The following is a 20748-nucleotide window of genomic DNA, read 5'->3' on the forward strand; positions in this document are numbered from 1 at the left end:
CTGGCACATTGCTGCCTGTGAGAGGGCAACCCTGTCCAGGGCCGAGGATGACGCGTGCACATTAACTGGGTTTCCTGAGGCATCGGCTGTGCGGGTGGGTTGATAAACTCCAGGAACTCAGAAAACGTCTGGGAGCCAGCTGCATCCTGGGCCTGGTCTGGCCTCCGCGAGTCCGGGCCCTCTGTTGCTCCGACCTCCACCTGCTGTACCTGCTCAGCTGTGATGTGCCAACCAGACTGTGCCCCAGGAGACTCATCACTAAATAGGCCCGCCGGGGTGTGTGTCTCTGGGATGATGGATGTGGTGGGAGAAAGCAGTGCCGCAAGCCCGACGCTCTCAATGTTTAGGGCCTCCTCCAGGGTGTGGGGCTGCTCAGCGACAGGAGGGTTGTCCCTGGCCATTTCTGGTGGTGGTGGTGGACTTCGAACCCTCTGTGCGTCCTGGTCCGCAGATTGGGTTGGGGCGGATAGGGCTGCCCGCTGATCGGGCACCCTCTGTTGTGAGGCCCCGGGTGAGGTGGCGGCAGATTCCTGTGTCCGTCTGGAGGCAGACGGCCCTGGTCGTTCGGCATCACGTCCTAGGGAAGAGAATGAGACGGGTTATTTCGATTTGCTCGGCAGGCCGCTGGACGGTCCCAGTGGGCAGGGTTTGTGAAGGGACAGAGGATGGGGGAGGTGTCCCAGTGGGCAGGGTGTGTGAAGGGACAGAGGATGGGGGAGGTGTCCCAGTGGGCAGGGTGTGTGAAGGGACAGAAGATGGGGGAGGTGTCCCAGTGGGCAGGGTGTGTGAAGGGACTGAGGATGGGGGAGGTGTCCCAGTGGGCAGGGTGTGTGAAGGGACTGAGGATGGGGGAGGTGTCCCAGTGGGCAGGGTGTGTGAAGGGACAGAGGATGGGGGAGGGGTGAGTGTTTGTCAGGGAGGGTTGTCTCACTTGCTGCAGTTCCGCCAACCTCGCATTGCGCGATATCGCGGGTGGCAGACCCCCCAACAAGGTCCAGGGCCCTCTGTTCAAAGGTGCTGAGGGGGTGCAGGTTGGGCGAACCCCCTCCAGTCTTGTGCCGCTCACGGTGGTTATGAGCGGACTTGGCCTGTTGGGGGAGGGAACATAGGTAGATCATTACAAAACGGTAGGTATCAGCAGTCCGTTCAGATACTGGCACAGTTTGGGGGGGGCAAGTTGTCATAAGACGATTGCATCTCTCCTCGGGGCCAGAGCGCTGGGTCTACGACAACTTTGTGAACCATCCTCAAATAACTCTGCCCCAATCCCCCTCCCCCCCCTCCCGTGCCGGGGGGGGGGGGGGGGTGCTTAAGTTAAGGGGGAGGGATGGTTGTGACTAGGGGGCACCCTCATGGCACTTACCCTGGCAGACCTGGTGAGGTCGTGTAGCTTCTTCCTACATTGCTCTGCTGAGCGAGGGGTCTGCCCCACAGCACTGACGGCAGCAGCCACGTCACGCCAGGCCTGGCGTACCGCGCTGGCAGGTTGGCGATGCCCTCTCCGCGGGCGGATGATGCCCCTCCTCTGCTCCACGGCATCGAGCAGCGCCTCGACGTCAGCATCTACAAAGCGAGGAGCAGCTCTCCTCGGCTCCGACATCCTGCCCGACAGATTCTGTGGTCGCCCGCGCCTTTTTACGGCGTTGGGCGGCGTCACGTGGGCGTGATCGTGTCGTCGTCGCGTTCCGTCGTCATCACGCACGTAATTGACGCGGCCGCGCTACTAGCCCATTTCCAGGAAGTGAATCCGTCGGGAAATGAAGCCTTCACGACCGTCGTAAAACGCTCCCGATTTTTACGACGGTTTTACGACTTTCCGCGGGTGCGGAGAATTTCGCCCAACATTTTTCCCCACAGTGCACAGATTAACAGCAGGTCTGCAGGGCAAAAGATGAATTTTCATGTCAACACCTTTAAATGCACAGAGGCATTTTTTGGGGGGTGAGTGAGGAGATGTCAAAATATTCTGACTATTTTTTGGTAAATGAAAGACAAATGAACTTTTTGCAAAGATAGCGAGTCTGTCAAATTGACTTCACCACAAAACATCCAAGAACACAAGAAAATGATGAAATAAGTTTGTGTTCTCTGTGAAACTCAAACAAAGCTACATTCACAATCACCAAAAGCCATTTTTTAATAATAATCTTTATTGTCACAAGTAGGCTTACATTAACACAGCAATGAAATTACTGTGAAAAACCCCCAGTTGCCAACATTCCGGCGCCTGTTCGGGTACACCGAGGGAGAATTTCAAATGTCATGCAGACTCCGCACAGTGCCCAAGCAGGAATCGAACCTGGGACCCTGGAGCTGTGAAGCAGCAGTGCTACCGTGCTGTTCAAAAAATAAGCCATTATTTGGTCATTAGATAAAGCATTAAATTCCGAAAAGAGTGGACTGAATATTACTCACTGGTTGCTGAAGATGGTGAAGAATTAGACGATAGAACTATAAAACCTTAAGACATAGTCGCAGAAGTAGGCCATTCGGCCCACTGAGTCTGCTCCATCATTCAATGAGACCATGACTGATCTGAAATAATCCTTAACTCCACTTTCCCGCCTTATCCCCTGAGCCCTTGATTCATTTACTGATTAAAACCTGTCTACCTCAGCCTTGAACATAACAACAAAAACTCTACAGCCTTCTGCGGTAAAGAATTCCACAAGTTCATGAGAGACAAATTTCCTCGGGCGGGATTCTCCGACCCCCGCCGGGTCGGAGAATCGCCAGGGGGTAGAGTGAATCCCTCCCCCGCCATCCGCCGAATTCTCTGGCACTGGAGATTCGGCGGGAGCGGGAATAGCGCCGCGCCGGTCGGCGGCCGCTCGCAGTGGCCCCCCCCCCCCCCCCCCCCCAGCGATTCTCCGACCCGCGATGGGCCGAAGTCCCGTTGGTTCTTTGCCAGTCCCGCCGATGTAGATCAGACTAGGTCCCTCACCAGCGGGACGTGGCGGGGTGGGCGGGGTCCGGGGTCCTGGGGGATGCCCCCATGGTGGCCTGGCCCGCGATCGGGGCCCATCGATCTGCAGTGGGCCTGTGCCGTGGGGTCACTCTTTTCCTATGTGCCAGCCCTGTCAGCCTCCGCAATGGCCGACGCGTAGGTGAACCCCCCCCATGCATGTGCGGGGATGGCGTCAGTAGCCGCTGACGCTCCTGCACATGCGCGGACCCGCGCCGGCCGGCGGAGCCCTTCAGCCCCGGCTGGCACCAAAGGCCTTCCACGCCAGCCAGCGGGGCACAAACCACTCCGGTGCCGGCCTAGCCCCTGAAGGTGCCGAGGATCCCGCACCTTTGGGGCGGGCCGACGCTGGAGTGGTTCACGCCACTCCATCCCGCTGCGACTCCCCGCCCCGCCGGGTACAGGAGAATCCTACCCCGCATCTCTGTATTTAATGGGCGACCCCTTACTCTGAGATTATGCCCTCTGGTCCAGGACTCTTCCACAAGGGGAGACAACCTCCCAGTATCTACCCTGTCGAGCCCCCTGAGTATCCGATATGTCACCCCCACCCAGAACAGGGAATCGGTGGCTATTTCGCGCCTGTTTTCCTGCCGTAAAACACCACCGTTTTCACGCCGGCGTGGGGATTAGTCTCCAGAACAGAGAATCCAGCCCAATGCCCATTCTGTGTTGGTCTCTGCAATATCGGCTCATGCAGAAATGCTGACTGAATTCAGAAGTCAAACAGCAAACCCTTGGGATCCCAATTACTGAGACCTTCAGCCAGCCAATGGACCTGTGACCCATTCTCTCCCATGACTATCTGACAGGATAACAATGTGATTGTAGTCTAGCCAACAGAGTACATTGCCAAGTATGGAATGTGTTCACTCCATTCACTGCAATGACGAATGAGTCACTGTGCAGCATGGGAGCACAGTGGTTAGCACTGTTGCTTCACAGCTCCAGTGTCCCAAGTTTGATTCCTGACTTGGGTCACTGTCTGTGCGGAGTCTGCATGTTCTCTCTGTGTCTGTGTCTGTTTCCTCCGGGTGCTTTAGTTTCCTCCCACAAGTCCTCATCAGAGGGGTGGAATTTGGGGGAGCTGGTGGCCACCATCGCCAATCTATCCGACAGGTCTGGTTTGGCACCCGGCGCCACATCCTCCTGTTCAGTGCCCATAGGGCCCTGGGAGCACCGGCTGTCACTGCATTATCTGGCTCTCCAGCAGTTCCCCATGGTCTGCACCAGAGTGTTAACATCCTCAGCATGCTCCTCAGTGACTGGGACAAGCTCCACAGCCCCTCAGCAATGCCCACCTGCAACCGAGACAAACTCTGCAGCACCTCGGCCATTTCCATCTGACAGCGGAACATGTCCCGCAGAACCTCATCATGGTCAGTCTGGTACTGGGTCACATCGCCCTGCAAGCACCTCTGTGCCACAGGCTCAGCATCTGGCTGGGACCCAGCTGGGTCCTGGGATCCAGCAGACCTCTGACTGCTGTCTCGCCTGGGGGTTCCTGCCTCCACCTGATGTACATCAGCAGCAGTGTGGTGCTCAGCAGAAGCCTTTCCCACCAATGTGCGTGTATCTGCGCTGGTGGAGGGTGGGGATGACTGCAGTGCCGCGACCACAGCTGCATCCTCGGAGCTCTCCTCCAATGTGGTGTCCTGGGAGTCAGGAGAGGGGGGACGTCCAGGATGGAGGACCTGCGGGAGAATGGACATGTGGTCAGTAGGAGGGATGGGTCAGTCAGTAAGGCAATAACGACTCACATGTGACAGGTCCTCCTGGTGGTTCCTCACCTCTGCGGCATCCGCCAGCCTCTGTGTGGGTGACCGATCTGTCCTCGCCATCCCAGTCACCTCCAGGGCATGTTCCTCAAAGGAGGTGAGGATTCTTATGTCTGACACCCCTCCACTAGGGCTCTCTCCCGATGATAATGGGAGACTTTTCCTGATGAGACACAGAGAGGGCACCATTAGCCACACTCGTGGATCATAGTTGTGGGAGGGGGTGTGAAGGGAGGGTTGGGGTGTGGGGGGGTTGAAGGGGGAGGGGATGGAGTGAGGGTTGGGCGTCACATGGGGAGTTGGGGGGGTGGATGCTCCCTTTGGAGGGGGCGGTGGTGTCTATTCTTTTGTTCTGCCAGGTATAGATCGTTGACCTTTTTGCCTGTCCTCGTGGTCATATTCACCGATTTCACAGCTGCCACCACTTCATCCCAGGCAGCGCTGGCTGTTCAATAGCTCACCCTCCACGATCCTTGGGGGAACAGGACACCTCTCCTGGACTCCACTGCATCTGGAAACCTCCCCAGATCTGCATCCCTGAATCTTGGGGCCAGTCTCTTGGACGCCATTGTTGCGAGCTGGCTGGGGTTGACTGAGCAAGTGCAGCTTAAGTGCTGATCGACCTTGTTAGCAGGGGGCTGGCGAGCACCATTCCAGCGAATCAGCTGGCGAGCCTTCGTTTGCGGCAAGAAGCCCATGGGGCCTTGTTAGGTGAACCAATTAATTTTGAATAGCGTTGCCAGCCTCGCTGGGCCGAGCGCCGGGAAGCTCGCAGCAATTTCCGCTCGCTATAACACTTAGAAATATTTCTGGAGAATCGCGCCCTCTGTCTTTTTCGTGTCAAATGGCATCCAGTGTAAAGCTCTCGCTAACTGTCCCGTCAAACACTCCCTGGACAGGAAACATGCAGGTAATAATCGCTTATTGTCACAAGTAGGCTTCAATGAAGTTACTGTGAAAAGTCCCTAGTCGTCACATTCCGGCGCCTGTTCGGGGAGGCCAGTACGGGAATTGAATCTGCGCTGCTGGCATTGTTCTGCATTATAGGCCAGCTGTTTAGACCACTGTGCTGAACCAGTCCCTAAACCAGGTTAGATACAGAGTAATGCTCTCTTGAAAATAGAATAGAATTTACAGTGCAGAAGGAGGCCATTCAGCCCATTGTGTCTGCACTGGCCCACGGAAAGATCACCCTAAAATAAAGAAGAAAAAAAATAACTGCTGGATTTTCAAAGGCTAAGAAACCCAGCAAACCATTGTTAAAACTGAGAAGTAAATAACAATAAGCTCAGAGTCTCATCATCATGGGTAGGATCCTCCAGCTGTTCCCTGGCAGCGGAATTCTCTGGTTGCCTGCCGATGGGTTTCCCGGCAGTGTGTAGTGGTTTCAATGGGAAATCCTATTGACAAGCGGCAGGAGTACAAAATCCTGCTGTGTCCGCGCCCTTGATAGCAGCGGTGGCAGGGCGGCCTCACAACATTCAGCCTCAAATTTCAGTTACCAAGTCATCTCTTTGCTTTCACGCTTACCTTCTTGCCTCAGTGGAAGTCAGGTTGAGGCTTAAACCCTACCCTCCCAAAACTTGACCTAAACCTGCCCAAAATTGATCTAAACCTCCCCAAACTTGACCTAAATCTCCTCAAACGTGACCTAAACCTGCCCAAACGTGACCTAAACGTCTCCAAACTTGACCTAAACTTGCCCAAACCTGACCTAAACCTGCCCGAACCTGACCTAAACCAGCCCAAACTTGACCTAAACCTTCCCAAACTTGACCTAAACCTCTCCAAACTTGACCTAAACCAGCCCAAACTTGACCTAAACCTGCCCAAACTTGACCTAAACCAGCCGAAACTTGACCTAAACCTGCCCAAACTTGACCTAAACCTGCCAAACTTGACCTAAATCTCCCCAAACTTGACCTAAACCTGCCGAAACCTGACCTAAACCTGCTTAAACTTGACCTAAACCTGCCGAAACTTGACCTAAACCTCTCCAAACTTGACCTAAACCAGCCCAAACTTGACCTAAACCAGCCCAAACTTGACCTAAAATTGCTCCCAAATGTTTCCGACTGATAATCTTTATCAGAACTGGAAGAAATTAGAAATGTAACAGCTGCTGCTGGTATTGGCTCTGCTCTGACAGTTCCTCTACACACACACATTTTATTTCTTTACTTGTCCTGTTACCGTCTCCTTCTGTCACCACCTTCCGTCACTGTCGTTTAATAACACCTGCCCTCCAGCCATCACAGACTTTCTAATCTAAAAATTGCTGAGCAAAAACTTATAGCTAAGTTCCGCACGCATGAATGCGGACTCAACCGGGATCTGGGATTCATGTCGCATTACATTCGGCCCCCACCAACAAGCCTGGACTTGCAGAGGCCTACCGACTGAACTGGCTTGGGACAATTCACACCTCTTTAACCTGGAGTTACCTCTCTCTCTGCATCTTTGATGATTTGATTGCCTGCAGGTGCTCGCATTCCGGGGCATCTCTGACTGTGTCTGTATAAACATTTCTGGAACAAGCCTTTCCATTCACCTGAAGAAGGAGCCGTGCTCCGAAAGCTCGTGTTTGAAACAAACCTGTTGGACTTTAACCTGGTGTTGTAAGACTTCTTACTGTGCTCACCCCAGTCCAACGCCGGCATCTCCACATCATTTCTAATCTTGCACCGCCACCCTCCCCAACCAGGTTAAATCACACCCTTGACTCCGCCACACCTTGCCCTGGTTCCCAAATTTCTGAAAGGCAGCGGGTCAGCTTCCTAAGTCTCCCCAGCTTTGAGGACAGGTCAGGCTAGTTGTAAGTGTCAAACTCGTTTCACAGATGCCGCATGACCTGTCGAGAGCGGGTTTCCCAGCATTTCCTGCTTACTTTCGCGTGCAGGAGGAACTCGGTCCAAAATAAAAACCAATGAGTCAGCAACATGAGCGAGTGACACAGCTTAGTTCCGGCAATGTGCGCTGTGGGTTCGCGCCGCTCTCTGGACGGTGCGCCCAGCTTTACTGTGTGGAAGCACTGAGCAACCGAGTGCTGTGTGAATTGCTTTCGGACGGGCACCGATCGCCCTTTCCTGCTCATCAAACCTGACGAGCAGCAGAGTTACAGTAAAAAAGGAGGGGGAGGGGTAGCTCTGGTAGTTTTGTTTTCTCTTGGTAGTTTTGTTTTCTCTGGTGTGCCGCGCTCTAATATTTTCCATTTTATTGAGGTTTATTCCTCTGACAGGAAAGCCCCCGATAGTCTGTTTTAGCAAGAAATTAACCGAGATGCCGCAGAATGTTTCCAGGTGTCCCGGGGTGAGAAATGTGCACGGTGCTGTTCACAAGAAAGGACGAGGCGCTCTTGTGCAAGGACTGAGCTGGAAATGACGGTCGTTGACGTCAGCTGAGAGTGCACCATGTTGCAGATAAGGGTCATCCGGTGCTAGCCCTACTTCCTCTTTTTTTCTCTCTGCTGTGAGGTGTTTTTTTAAAATAATCTTACTGTGGTAAACCTGCCACATATATATCTGTGTGTCTCTGAGAAAATCGCCAATTCCTGTTCAACCCTTTTTCCTTGAAATTTGATGTGATTATTAGGAACTGACATTTCTTTTTTCGGCAGTGGAAGGATGGGGTAATTCAACAAAAGCCTTTCGAGAAATGCAACAGGTTTTTTTTGACGGAACTCACAAGTGCGATCAGAAGTTGGATACTGTTGGGGGGATTACCGAGCAGGGGTAGGCTGCAGTGATCGAGTCTCTGGCACGAGGTCCGGCTCTGGGGCTCAGAAGGGAAGGGGGGAGATTAGGAGAGCAATAGTTATAGGGCACTCAATAGTTAGAGGTACAGACAGGCGGTTCTGTGGGCACGGGTGAGACTCTCGGATGGTTTGTTGCCTCCCAGTTGCCGGGATCCATGACGTCTCGGATCGTGTCTTCAGGATCCTTAAAGGGGAGGGGGAGCAGCCCCATAGTGCACATTGGTACCAACGACGTAGGTAGGAAAAGGGGTTTGGATGTAATAAACGAGTTTCGGGAGTTGGGCTGGAAGTTAAAAGCCAGGACAGACAGAGTTGTCATCTCTGGTTTGTTGCCGGTGCCATGTGATAGCGAGGCTAGGAATAGGGAGAGAGTGCAGTTGAATATGTGGCTGCAGGAATGGTGTAGGAGGGAGGGCTTCAGGTATTTGGATAATTGGAGCACATTCTGGGGAAGGTGGGACCTGTACAAGCAGAACGGGTTGCATCTGAACCAGAGGGGCACCAATATCCTGGGAGGGAGTTTTCTAGTACTCTTTGGGAGGGTTTAAACTAATTTGGCAGGGGAATGGGAACCGGATTTGTAGTCCAGCAACTAAGGTACCTGATGTTCAGGACGTCAAAGCGTGTAGTGAGGCAGTGGGAAAGGTAACACTGACAAAGGAGAGTACTTGCAGACACGGAGATGGGTTGAAGTATGTATACTTCAACGCAAGAAGCATCAGGAATAAGGTGGGTGAACTTAAGGCATGGATCGGTACTTGGAACTATGATGTGGTGGCCATCATAGAAACTTGGATAGAAGAGGGGCAGAAATGGTTGTTGGAGGTTCCTGGTTATAGATGTTTCAGTAAGATTAGGGAGGGTGGTAAAAGCAGTGGGGAGGTGGCATTGTTAATTAGAGATGGTATAACAGCTGCAGAAAAGCAGTTCGAAGAGGATTTGCCTACTGAGGTAGTATGGGTTGAAGTCAGAAATAGGAAAGGAGCTGTCACCTTGTTAGGAGTTTTCTATAGGCACCCCAACAGCAGCAGAGATGTGGAGGAACAGATTGTGAAATAGATTTTGGAAAGGTGCAGAAGTCACAGGGTAGTAGTCATGGGTGACTTCAACTTCCCAAATATTGAGTGGAAACTCTTTAGATCAAATAGTTTGGATGGGGTGGTGTTTGTGCAGTGTCCAGGAAGCTTTTCTAACATAGTATGTAGATTGTTCGACCAGAGGGGATGCCATATTGGATTTGGTACTTGGTAATCGAACCATAGAATTTACAGTGCAGAAGGAGGCCATTCAGCCCATCGAGTCTGCACCAGCCCTTGGAAAGAGCACCCTGCTTAAGCCCCACGCCTCCACCCTATTCCCGTTATCCCAGTAACCTCACCTAACCATTTTGGCTAAGGGGAATTTAGAATGGCCAGTCCACCTAACCTGCACATCTTTGGACTGTGGGATGAAACCGGAGCACCCGGAGGAAACCCATGCACACACGGGGAGGATGTGCAGACTCCGCACAGACAGTGACCCAAGCCGGAATTGAACCTGGGACCCTGGAGCTGTGAAGCGATTGTGCATAGATTGGTTGGTGGGGGAGCATTTTGGAGACAGTGACCACAATTCTGTGTCTTTCACTTTAGTAATGCAGAGGGATAGGTGCATGCAACAGGGCAAGGTTTACAACTGGGGGAAGGGTAAATACGATGCTGTCAGACAAGAACTGACGTGCATAAGTTGGGAACATAGGCTGTCAGGGAAGGACACAATTAAAATGTGGAACTTGTTCAAGGAACGGATACTACATGTCCTTGATATATATGTCCCTGTCAGGCAGGGAAGAGATGGTCGAGTGAGGGAACCATGGTTGACGAGAGGTTGAATGCCTTGTTAAGAGGAAGAAGGAGACTTATGTAAGGCTGAGGAAACAAGGTTCAGACAGGGCGCTGGAGGGATATAAGATAGCCAGGAGGGAGCTGAAGAAAGGGATTAGGAGAGCTAAGAGAGGGAATGAAAATCTTTGGTGGGTAGGATCAAGGAAAACCCCATATATAAGAAATATGAGAATGACTAGAGTGAGCCTAGGTCCGATTAAGGACAGTAGCCGGAGATTGTGTATTGAGTCTGAAGAGATAGGAGAGGTCTTTAACAAGTACTTTTCTTCAGTATTTACGAATGAGAGGGGCCATATTGTTGGAGAGGACAGTGTGAAACAGACTGGTAAGCTCGAGGAGATACTTGTTAGGAAGGAAGATGTGTTGGGCATTTTGAAAAACTTGAGGATAGACAAGTGCCCGGGCCTGACGGGATATATCCAAGGATTCTATGGGAAGCAAGAGATGAAACTGCAGAGCCGTTGGCAATGATGTTTACGTCCTCACTGTCAACAGGGGTGGTACCAGGGGATTGGAGAGTGGCAAATATCGTGCCCCTGTTCAAAAAAGGGGATAGGGATAACCCTGGGAATTATAGGCCAGATAGTCTTACTTCGGTGTAGGCAAAGTAATGGAAAGAGTACTGAGGGATAGGATTTCTGAGCATCTGGAAAGACACTGCTTGATTAGGGATAGTCAGCACGGATTTGTGAGGGGTAGGTCTTGCCTCACAAGTCTTATTGAATTATTTGAGGAGGTGGCCTAGCACATGGGTAAAGGTAAAGCAGTGGATGTGGTGTACATGGATTTTAGTAAGGCATTTGATAAGGTTCCCCATGGTAGGCTTATGCAGAAAGTAAGGAGGCATGGGATAGTGGGAAATCTGGTCAGTTGGATAACGAACTGGCTAACCAATAGAAGTCAGAGAGTGGTGGTGGATGGCAAATATTCAGCCTGGAGCCCAGTTACCAGTGGGGTACCGCAGGGAGCAGTTCTGGGTCCTCTGCTGTTTGTGATTTTCATTAATGACTTGGATGAGGGAGTTGAATGGTGGGTCAGTAAATTTGCAAATGATACGAAGATTGGTGGAGTTGTGGATAGTGAGGAGGGCTGTTGTTGGCTACAAAGAGACATATATAGGATGCAGAGCTGGGCTGAGAAGTGGCAGATGGAGTTTAACCCTGAAAAGTGTGAGGTTGTCCATTTTGGAAGGACAAATATGAATGCGGGATACAGGGTTAACGGTAGGGTTCTTGGCAATGTGGAGGAGCAGAGAGATCTTGGGGTCTATGTTCATAGACCTTTGAAAGTTGCCACACAAGTGGATAGAGCTGTGAAGAAGGCCTATGGTGTGCTAGCGTTCATTGGCAGAGGGATTAAATTTAAGAGCCGTGAGGTGATGATGCAGCTGTACAAAACCTTGGTAAAGCCACATTTGGGGCTGGTTTAGCTCACTCAGCTAAATCGCTGGCTTTTAAAGCAGACCAAGCAGGCCAGCAGCACGGTTCGATTCCCGTACCAGCCTCCCCGGACAGGCGCCGGAATGTGGCGACTAGGGGCTTTTCAGAGTAACTTCATTGAAGCCTACTCGTGACAATAAGCGATTTTCATTTTTCATTTCATTTGGAGTAATGTGTGCGGTTCTGGTCACCTCATTTTAGGAAGGATGTGGAAGCTTTGGAAAAGGTGCAAAGGAGATTTACCAGGGTGTTGCCTGGAATGGAGAGTAGGTCTTACGAGGAAAGGTTGAAGGTGCTAGGCCTTTTCTCATTAGAATGGAGAAGGATGAAGCGAGACTTGAGAGAGGTTTATAAGATGATCAGGGAATAGATAGAGTAGACACTCGGAGACTTTTTCCCCGGGTGGAGCAAACCATTACAAGGGGGCATAAATTTAAGGTGAATGGTGGAAGATATAGGGGGGATGTCAGAGGTAGGTTCTTTACCCAGAGAGTAGTGGGGGCATGGAATGCACTGCCTGTGGAAGTAGTTGAGTCGGAAACATTAGGGACCTTCAAGCGGCTATTGGATAGGTACATGGATTACGGTAGAATGATGGGATGTAGAATAATTTGTTCTTAATCTTGGACAAAAGTTCAGCACAACATCGTGGGCCGAAGGGCCTGTTCTGTGCTGTATTTTCTATGTTCTATGTTCAAGTGCGCTTTTTTGTGTCAGGAGTTCTATCACAGAGGGTGTCTGCTTGGCAGATCCTGCTCCCTTTCCCTGTACTTCATTCACTCGCTGTTGTTTTAGAGCCAGTTTGGATTTGATGGATGTGTGGCACTTCCTCACGATTGTGTTTCCAACTCCCCAAAACTAATTTCGCTCAGGGAATGAAGTTAGGAGGACACGTTGGGCAGGGGTGTTGAATTATGGGATAATGTGATGTGACAGTGCAGAAGGAAGCCATTCAGCCCATTGAACCTGGACAATAACGATCCAGTTAATTCCTTCTCCCCTCCTCCCCGGTAGAGTTGCCAACAGTGATTTAATGTATTCCTGGAGGTTCCCCCACATGACTTGCCCCCCCACCCTCCAGCCATTCATTGGGCAACACATCCATCCTTGTTATGGGCTGCCATTCGTACAGCAATTGGAAAGCAAAAAGATTCATTACCCAGTTGGATGCTGTTTGTCTGTCAGCCTTCATTTTTGCCATTTTCAATATTTTTATACCTGGTAAAGAGAAATATTCAAAGAAAATGACAAAACACAGTAATTTGTAATGCCCCTATAGTTTTTCGCCAGCTTTGAACAGAGCAATGCAACTCTAGACAGTTGGCAACCCTAATCCTCGACCACCATCACTCGAGGGTTTTTCTTTTCGAGTCAACACTACCACCCAGAAAGCACAACAGCGCCTATACTTCTTAAGGAAACTAAGGAAATTTGGCATGTCCACACTGACTCTTATCAACTTTTACAGGTGCACCATAGAAAGCATCCTCTCTGGCTGCATCATAGCCAGGTATGGCAACTGTTCGGACCAAGACTGCAAGAAACTTCAGAGAATTGTAAACATCGCCCAGTCCATCATCTGAACCCGCCTCCCATCCATTGAATCCATTTACACCTCCCACTGCCGGGGGAAAGGGGGCAGCATAATCAAGGATCCCTCCCACCCGGCTTACTCACTCTTCCAACTTCTTCCACTGGGCAGGAGATACAAAAGTCTGAGAACAAGCACCAACAGACTCAAAAACAGCTTCTTCCCCACTGTTACCAGACTCCTAAACGACCCTCTTATGAACTGACCTGATCAACACTACACTCCATGGGTATAATGACCCAATCTTTAGACTGCAGAAGGACTAAACGGAGCCTTGTGTCCTTGTAGCCAGAGGATAGTTCTCAGTGAAATGCATATTGGCCCGTTCCGGTTTCATGTTGCTGCGCTGAGTTTGGTGATTGTGCAGCACCGCCTCTTCACCAGGGGCCATTAGTAATTCTGGTAACTGTGCCCCAGAAGATAACATGCTCACCTCTCAATCAGAATTGTTGTGGGCTGAAGTTTCACTTGAGGGCTTGAGCACCTACTCCAGGTTGACACTCCCAGCGCAGTAGCGATGGAGTGCTGCATAACTGGAGGTGCTGGCGCGATTGAACTGGAAAAAAAAAATCTATGTCCTGTTTTGGGTACGTTTAGCGGGGTGTTTCTTGATGGCAGTCACGCCAAGAAACACCTCACTATACAACTGCACTTTGCTGTTTTTTGGCCTTGGGGTGTTTCTCTGTGCCGAGTCCGCACTTAGTGTCATTTCCTGTTGTCGAGCTCCAGTTTGCCTCCAGGTAGGCTCCTTGCAGATGTTGTGAAGCACTTTGGAATAGTGGGGCTGCACGGTAGCATAGTGGTTAGCACAGTTGCTTCACAGCTCCAGGGTCCCAGGTTGATTCCCGGTTTGGGTCACTGTCTGTGTGGAGTCTGCACGTTGTCCCCGTGTGAGCGTGGGCTTCCTTCGGGTTTTCCGGTTTCCTCCCACAGTCCAAAGATGTGCATGTTAGGTGGATTGGCCATTCTAAATTCCCCTTAACCAAAATGGTTAGGTTGGGTTACTGGGATAAAGGGGATAGGGAGGAGGCGTGGGGCTTAAGCAAGGGCCGGTGCAGACTCGATGGGCTGAATGGCCTCCTTCTGCACTGTAAATTCTATGGTTCTATGAATATCCTAAGGTTGTGAAAGGCGTTATAGAAATGCTAGCTTTTTTTTTCTTAAAATATATTGCCGGTGTGTGTCCCATTAGTCATTGGGGTGAATGGAGTGAACACATTCCAATCTTGGCATTGTACTCAGAGGGCTGCTACCAAAATCACATTATTCTTCAGTCAGATTGCCAAGGGAAGGGTCATGGGGATAGTGTCTGGAGGTTTCTCAGTGATCGAGGGACAAAGGTTTGCTGCTTGACTGCTGGATTCAGTCAACATTTCTGCATGAACTGGCCCTGCTGACAACAGGTAAATCGATACAGAATGCGCATTGTCTCCATGTCCTATGTGGATAAAATCCACAAAAGGAAGTTTGCGCCTTCATCTACTGGGCCATTGGGATCCTCACAGACCAAAAGCAAGAGAAACGTTTATGTAGATAGGCTTGCATTGTTCCAGTACAAAGGCAGGGCAGACACGATGGGCCGAATGGCCTCCTTCTGAGTTGTAAATTTCAATGGTTTGATGCAAAGCATAACCCAACAAGGTGTGGCCCAAGGACAAGGCTCAACGTTTATGATTCACCTCAGTGCATTTCTCCATTCACGTTGAATGCTTCATATTTTCATTCTTGCTGTGTCTTATTCTTCACCATATCTTCAGCAACCAGTGAGAAATATTCATTCCACACATCAGCTTTTAATGCTTTATCTAAAGACCAAATAATGGCTTTTAGTGATTGAGAAAATCTTTTGTTTGAGCTTCTCAGAGAACACAAACTTATTTGAATGTTTTCTTGTGTTCTTGGATGTTTTGAGGTGAAGCCAATTTGACAGATGCCCTGCCCTTTGTGTAACGGTCATTTGTCTCTCCTAAAAAATTGTCAGTCTATTTCGTCATCTCTTCACTCAATCAAAAGAGAATAAACCCTTCCCTGTGCACTTAAAAGGGGTTATAATAAAAATATACTTCTTGCCCTGTAAAGCCGCTGTTGTCATGTGCGTGGTGGGAACGGCACATAATTAATAGTGGAGTGTGTCTTAAGTCGCACACAAGTCTGTGGGAGGACAGTATGCAATAATAGAGTTTGTGATCCTCATTTCTCTGTAAAGTAGCGAGTCGACAGAAAGGCGGTTTATAATTAGCAGCGAAAGTGTGTACCTGCTCTCGCTTACAATGGCGGCCTGCTAAGGTTTGCGATTCAGAGTATATTTACATGTACAGCCTGTCCCCATTTGCCTAGATGTACTGTTAGAATTGGGATAAAAAGTTGATATAAGAAGCTAGAAATAAATAGATGCGTGGACTTTAAAAATAGAACATAGAACATTACAGCGCAGTACAGGCCCTTCGGGCCTCGATGTTGCGCCGACCTGTGAAACCCCTCTAAAGCCCATCTACACGATATCGTCCATATGCCTATCCAATGACCATTCAAATGCGTTTAGTGTTAGAGAGCCCACTACTGTTGCAGGCAGGGCATTCCATGCCCTTACTACTCTCTGAGTAAAGAACCTACCTCTGACATCTGTTCTATATCTATCTCCCCTCAATTTAAAGCTATGTCCCCTCGTGCTAGACATCACCATCCGAGGAAAAAGGCTCTCACTGTCCACCCTAACTAATCCTCTGATTATCTTGTATGCCTCAATTAAGTCACCTCTTAACCTTCTCTCTAACGAAAACAGCCTCAAGTCCCTCAGCCTTTCCTCATAAGATCTTCCCTCCATACCAGGCAACATCCTGGTCAATCTCCTCTGCACCCTTTCCAATGCTTCCACATCCTTCCTATAATGTGGCGACCAGAACAGCATGCAATACTCCAAATGCGGCCGCACCAGAGTTTTGTACAGCTGCAACATGACCTCATGGCTCCGAAACTCAATTCTTCTACCAATAAAAGCGAACACACCGTACGCCTTCTTAACAACCCTCTCAACCTGGGTGGCAACTTTCAGGGACATATGGACATGGACACCGAGATCTCTCTGCTCATCCATACTACCAAGAATCTTACCATTAGCCCAGTACTCTGTCTTCCTGTTATTCCTTCCAAAATTTTACACTTTTCTGCATTAAACTCCATTTGCAACCTGTCAGCTCAGCTCTCTAGCTTATCTATGTCCCTCTGTAACTTGTAACATCCTTCTGCTCTGTCCACAACTCCACCGACTTTAGTGTCATCTGCAAATTTACTCACCCATCCTTCTACACCCTCTTCCAGGTCATTTATAAAAATGACAAACAGCAGGGGCCCCAAAACAGATCCTTGTGGTACACCACTAGTAACTGGACACCAGTCTGAACATTTCCCATCAAACACCACCCTTTGTGTTCCAGCTTGCCAATTTCTGATCCAAACTGCTAAATCACCCTGAATTCCATGCCTCTGTATTTTCTGCAATAGTCTACCATGGGGAACCTTATCAAACGCTTTACTGAAATCCATATACACCACATCAACTGCTTTACCCTCATCCACCTGTTTGGTCACCTTCTCAAAGAACTCAATAAGGTTTGTGAGGCACGACCTACCCTTCACAAAACCATGTTGACTATCTCTAATCAAATGATTCCTTTCCAGATGATTACACATCCTATCTCTTATAACCTTTCCAAGACTTTTCCCACAACAGAAGTAAGGTTCACTGGTCTATAGTTACCGGGGTTGTCTCTATTCCCCTTCTTGAACAACGGGATGATGAGACCATCAATTCACTCGGAACACGATTGGAAGTAAACTGTGGTTTTAATAGTCTTACAACTGAGCCTGCCTGCGACCAGAAGAACTGAGGGCAGGCTCACGACTGCAGCACTTTATTTCCGGTAGTGGGAGGGGCCATGGGTGGAGCCAAGGGTCCAGCCCTGTACAAGCTCCTCATCTCCCCCTATGGGCAGAGCCGCACAACGGCTCACAGACAGAGCCCACAAGGACATAATACAATATAATACAATACAGTGTGAACTACATTCACCACATTCACCCCCTGTAAAAAAATCAAGTCCGGCGGGGGTGACGGGTCTACAGGTTGAGCCAGTCCGGTGGCCGAGTCGTCCTTAGGGATCGACGGAGCACCGGGGTTGCAGCCTCTTCGGGTGGCTGGGTGGTGACGGTCGTTGTGGGTATGAGGGTGGACTCCAGGGGTGTTTCGGTCCAAGCTTCATTCCTGACCGGTGCGACGGGCGAAGGAGGACGCAGGAAACCTATAGGCGTGGGAGCACAGAGCGTGGGCAGGGAACCTATAGGCGTGGGGGCGCAGGGCGTGGGGGTCGGGTGGGGTGTAGTGTGAGGGGTACCTCGGCGGTGGTGGTGGTAGTAGTGGATCCTGCAGGCGCCAGGTCCCGGAGGGAAACGGTGTCCTGACGGCCGTCGGGGTATTCAATGAAGGCGTATTGGGGGTTCCAGTGAAGCAGTAGCACTCTCTCTACTAGCGGGTCCGTTTTGTATGCCCGGACGTGCTTCCGGAGGAGATCCGGGCCCGGGGTCCTCAACCAGGATGGGAGCAAAGCCCCCGTGGTAGTGCCTCTGGGGAAAACAAATAATCGTTCATGAGGGGCCTGGTTGGTGGTGGTGCATAGGAGGGACCTAATTGCATGGAGCCCGTCGGGGAGGACCACCTGCCAGTGGGAGGTCGGGGATTCCTGGACCGGAGGGCCAGTAGGACGTGTGGTGATTGTATATCTGTGTAGATGCAATACAAATGAGCAAGCACTAAAGGGAGCACTGGAGAGATATAAATACAGAGGAACAGGAAGTCAGGCACACTTCACAGAACGGGAACTCGTAGCAAGACATAGACAAGCAGCATCGATGTAACTTTAAGTTAAGCACTGAAGAAAGAACGAACTTACAATAAAGCATCTACTTCAACTTTAAGACTACGAGCTTTATTAAGACACAAGGAACAACACATGGTACCAAGAGTGGCTTCAGACGCTTACTACAAGATTACACAAGCTGCAGACACAGAAAGAACAAAATGGCAATAAAACAAGGAACAACACAGGACGGTTTTCCAGACCGTCGCGTTCTCCCTCTCCACCTGCCCGTTCCCCCTGGGGTTGTAGCTGGTAGTCCTGCTCGAGGCAATGCCCTTGTCGAGCTGGTACTGACGCAGCTCGTCGCTCATGAAGGACGAACCCCGGTCGCTGTGCACGTAGCTGGGGAAACCAAACAGGGTGAAGACACTGTGCAGGGCTCTGATGACTGTGTGGGAGGTCATATCGGGGCATGGGATAGCAAAGGGGAAGCGGGAGAATTCGTCGATGACGTTGAGAAAGTACACGTTTCGATTGGTTGAGGGGAGTGGCCCTTTGAAATCGATGCTCAGGCGTTCAAAGGGCCGGGATACCTTTAGCAGGTGAGCCTTGTCTGGTTTATAGAAGTGCGGTTTGCACTCCGCGCAGATCGAGCAATCCCTGGTGACGGCTTTAACCTCCTCGGTGGAGAAAGGCAGATTTCGGGTTTCGACGTAGTGGGCGAGCCGGGTGACCCCTGGGTGGCAGAGGTCATTGTGGATAGCCTTCAGACGGTCGTCTTGCACGCTGGCGCATGTGCCGTGGGGCAGGGCGTCTGGGGCTTGTTGAGCTTCCCCGGTCGATATATGATGTCGTAATTATAGGTGGAGAGGTCGATCCTCCACCTCAAGATTATGTTGTTTTTAATTTTGCATCTTTGCGAGTTGTCGAACATGAAGGCAACCGATCTTTGGTCAGTGATGAGGGTAAACCTCCTACCTGCGAGGTAGTGCCTCCAGTGCCGTATGGCTTCCATAATGGCTTGAGCTTCTTTTTCGACTGAGGAGTGTTGAAGTTCCGAAGCGGAGTGGGTTCGGGAGAAGAAGGCTACTGGTCTCCCTGCCTGATTCAGAATGGCGGCGAGAGCAACCATTGAGGCGTTGCTCTCCACCTGAAAGGGGACAGATTCACCCACCGCCCGCATGGCGGCTTTGGCGATGTCGTCCTTGATGCAGTTGAAGGCCTGGCGGGCCTCTGCTGACAGTGGGAAGAGTGTGGTCTTAAATAGTGGGCAGGCTTTGTTCACTTACTGGGGGATCCACTGGGCGTAATAAGAGAAGAATCCCAGGCACCTCTTGAGGGCCCTGGGGCAATGAGGGAGAGGGAGTTGTAAGAGGGGGTGCATACGGTCTGGGTCGGGGCCCAGGACTCTGTTTTCCACGACGTAGCCGAGGGTGCCTTTTCTGGTAGTGCGGAAAACGCATTTCTCCGTATTGTAGGTGAGATTGAGTTTCTGGGCGGTTTGGAGAAATCGGTGGAGGTTGGCGTCGTGGTCCTGCTGATCATGGCCGCAGATGGTGACATTGTCCAAATACGGAAACGTGGCCCGCAGCCCGTACTGGTCCACCATTCGGTCCATTGTTCGTTGGAACACCGAGACCCAATTCGTGATGCCAAAGGGGACCCGGAGGAAATGGAAGAGGCGGCCATCTACCTCGAACGCCGTGTAGTGGCGGTCCTCCGGGCGGATTGGGAGCTGGTGGTATGCAGACTTCAGATCCACCGTGGAGAATATGCGGTACTGGGCGATCTGGTTGACCATGTCTGCAATTCTGGGGAGGGGGTATGCATCGAGGTGCGGTGAACGGTTAATGGTTTGGCTATAATCAACCACCATCCGGAACTTTTCCCGGTCTTGACGACCACCACCTGACCTCTCCAGGGGCTGTTACTGGCCTCTATGACTCCCTCACGTAGGAGCCACTGGACTTCGGCTCTGATGAATACTCTATCCTGCAGGCTGTACCGCCAGCTGCGAGTGGCTACTGGTTTACAGTTAGCCATTAGATTAGCGAAGAGTGGAGGGGGGTCGATTTTTAGAGTTGCTAAGCTGCAGATAGTGAGTGGAGGTAGGGGTCCGCCGAAGCTGAGTGCGAGGCTCTTGAGATTACATTGGAAATCGAGCCGAGTAAGAGTGGGCGCAGAGTCGGGGAGTACGTACAGCTGGAAATTAGAGTAGCTGGCACCCTGAATCATTAGGGTCGCGACGGTGCGCCCTTGTATGTGGACCGAGTGCGAGCCCGAGGCGAGGGAGATAGTTTGCCGTGAAGGGAAGATAGGGAGCGAACAGCGGTTTACCAGGTCAGGATGTACGAAGCTCTCGGTGATCCGGAGTCGAAGAGGCACGGTGTCCTGTAACCGTGATTTTAACGGACATCATCGAGCTCTGGAGGTGCTTCGGACGCGACTGGTCCAACGTGACTGCGTTGAGTTGCGGGTAGTCGGC

Source organism: Scyliorhinus canicula, chromosome 1 (assembly GCF_902713615.1).
Source record: "Scyliorhinus canicula chromosome 1, sScyCan1.1, whole genome shotgun sequence".
NCBI lineage: Eukaryota > Metazoa > Chordata > Chondrichthyes > Carcharhiniformes > Scyliorhinidae > Scyliorhinus > Scyliorhinus canicula.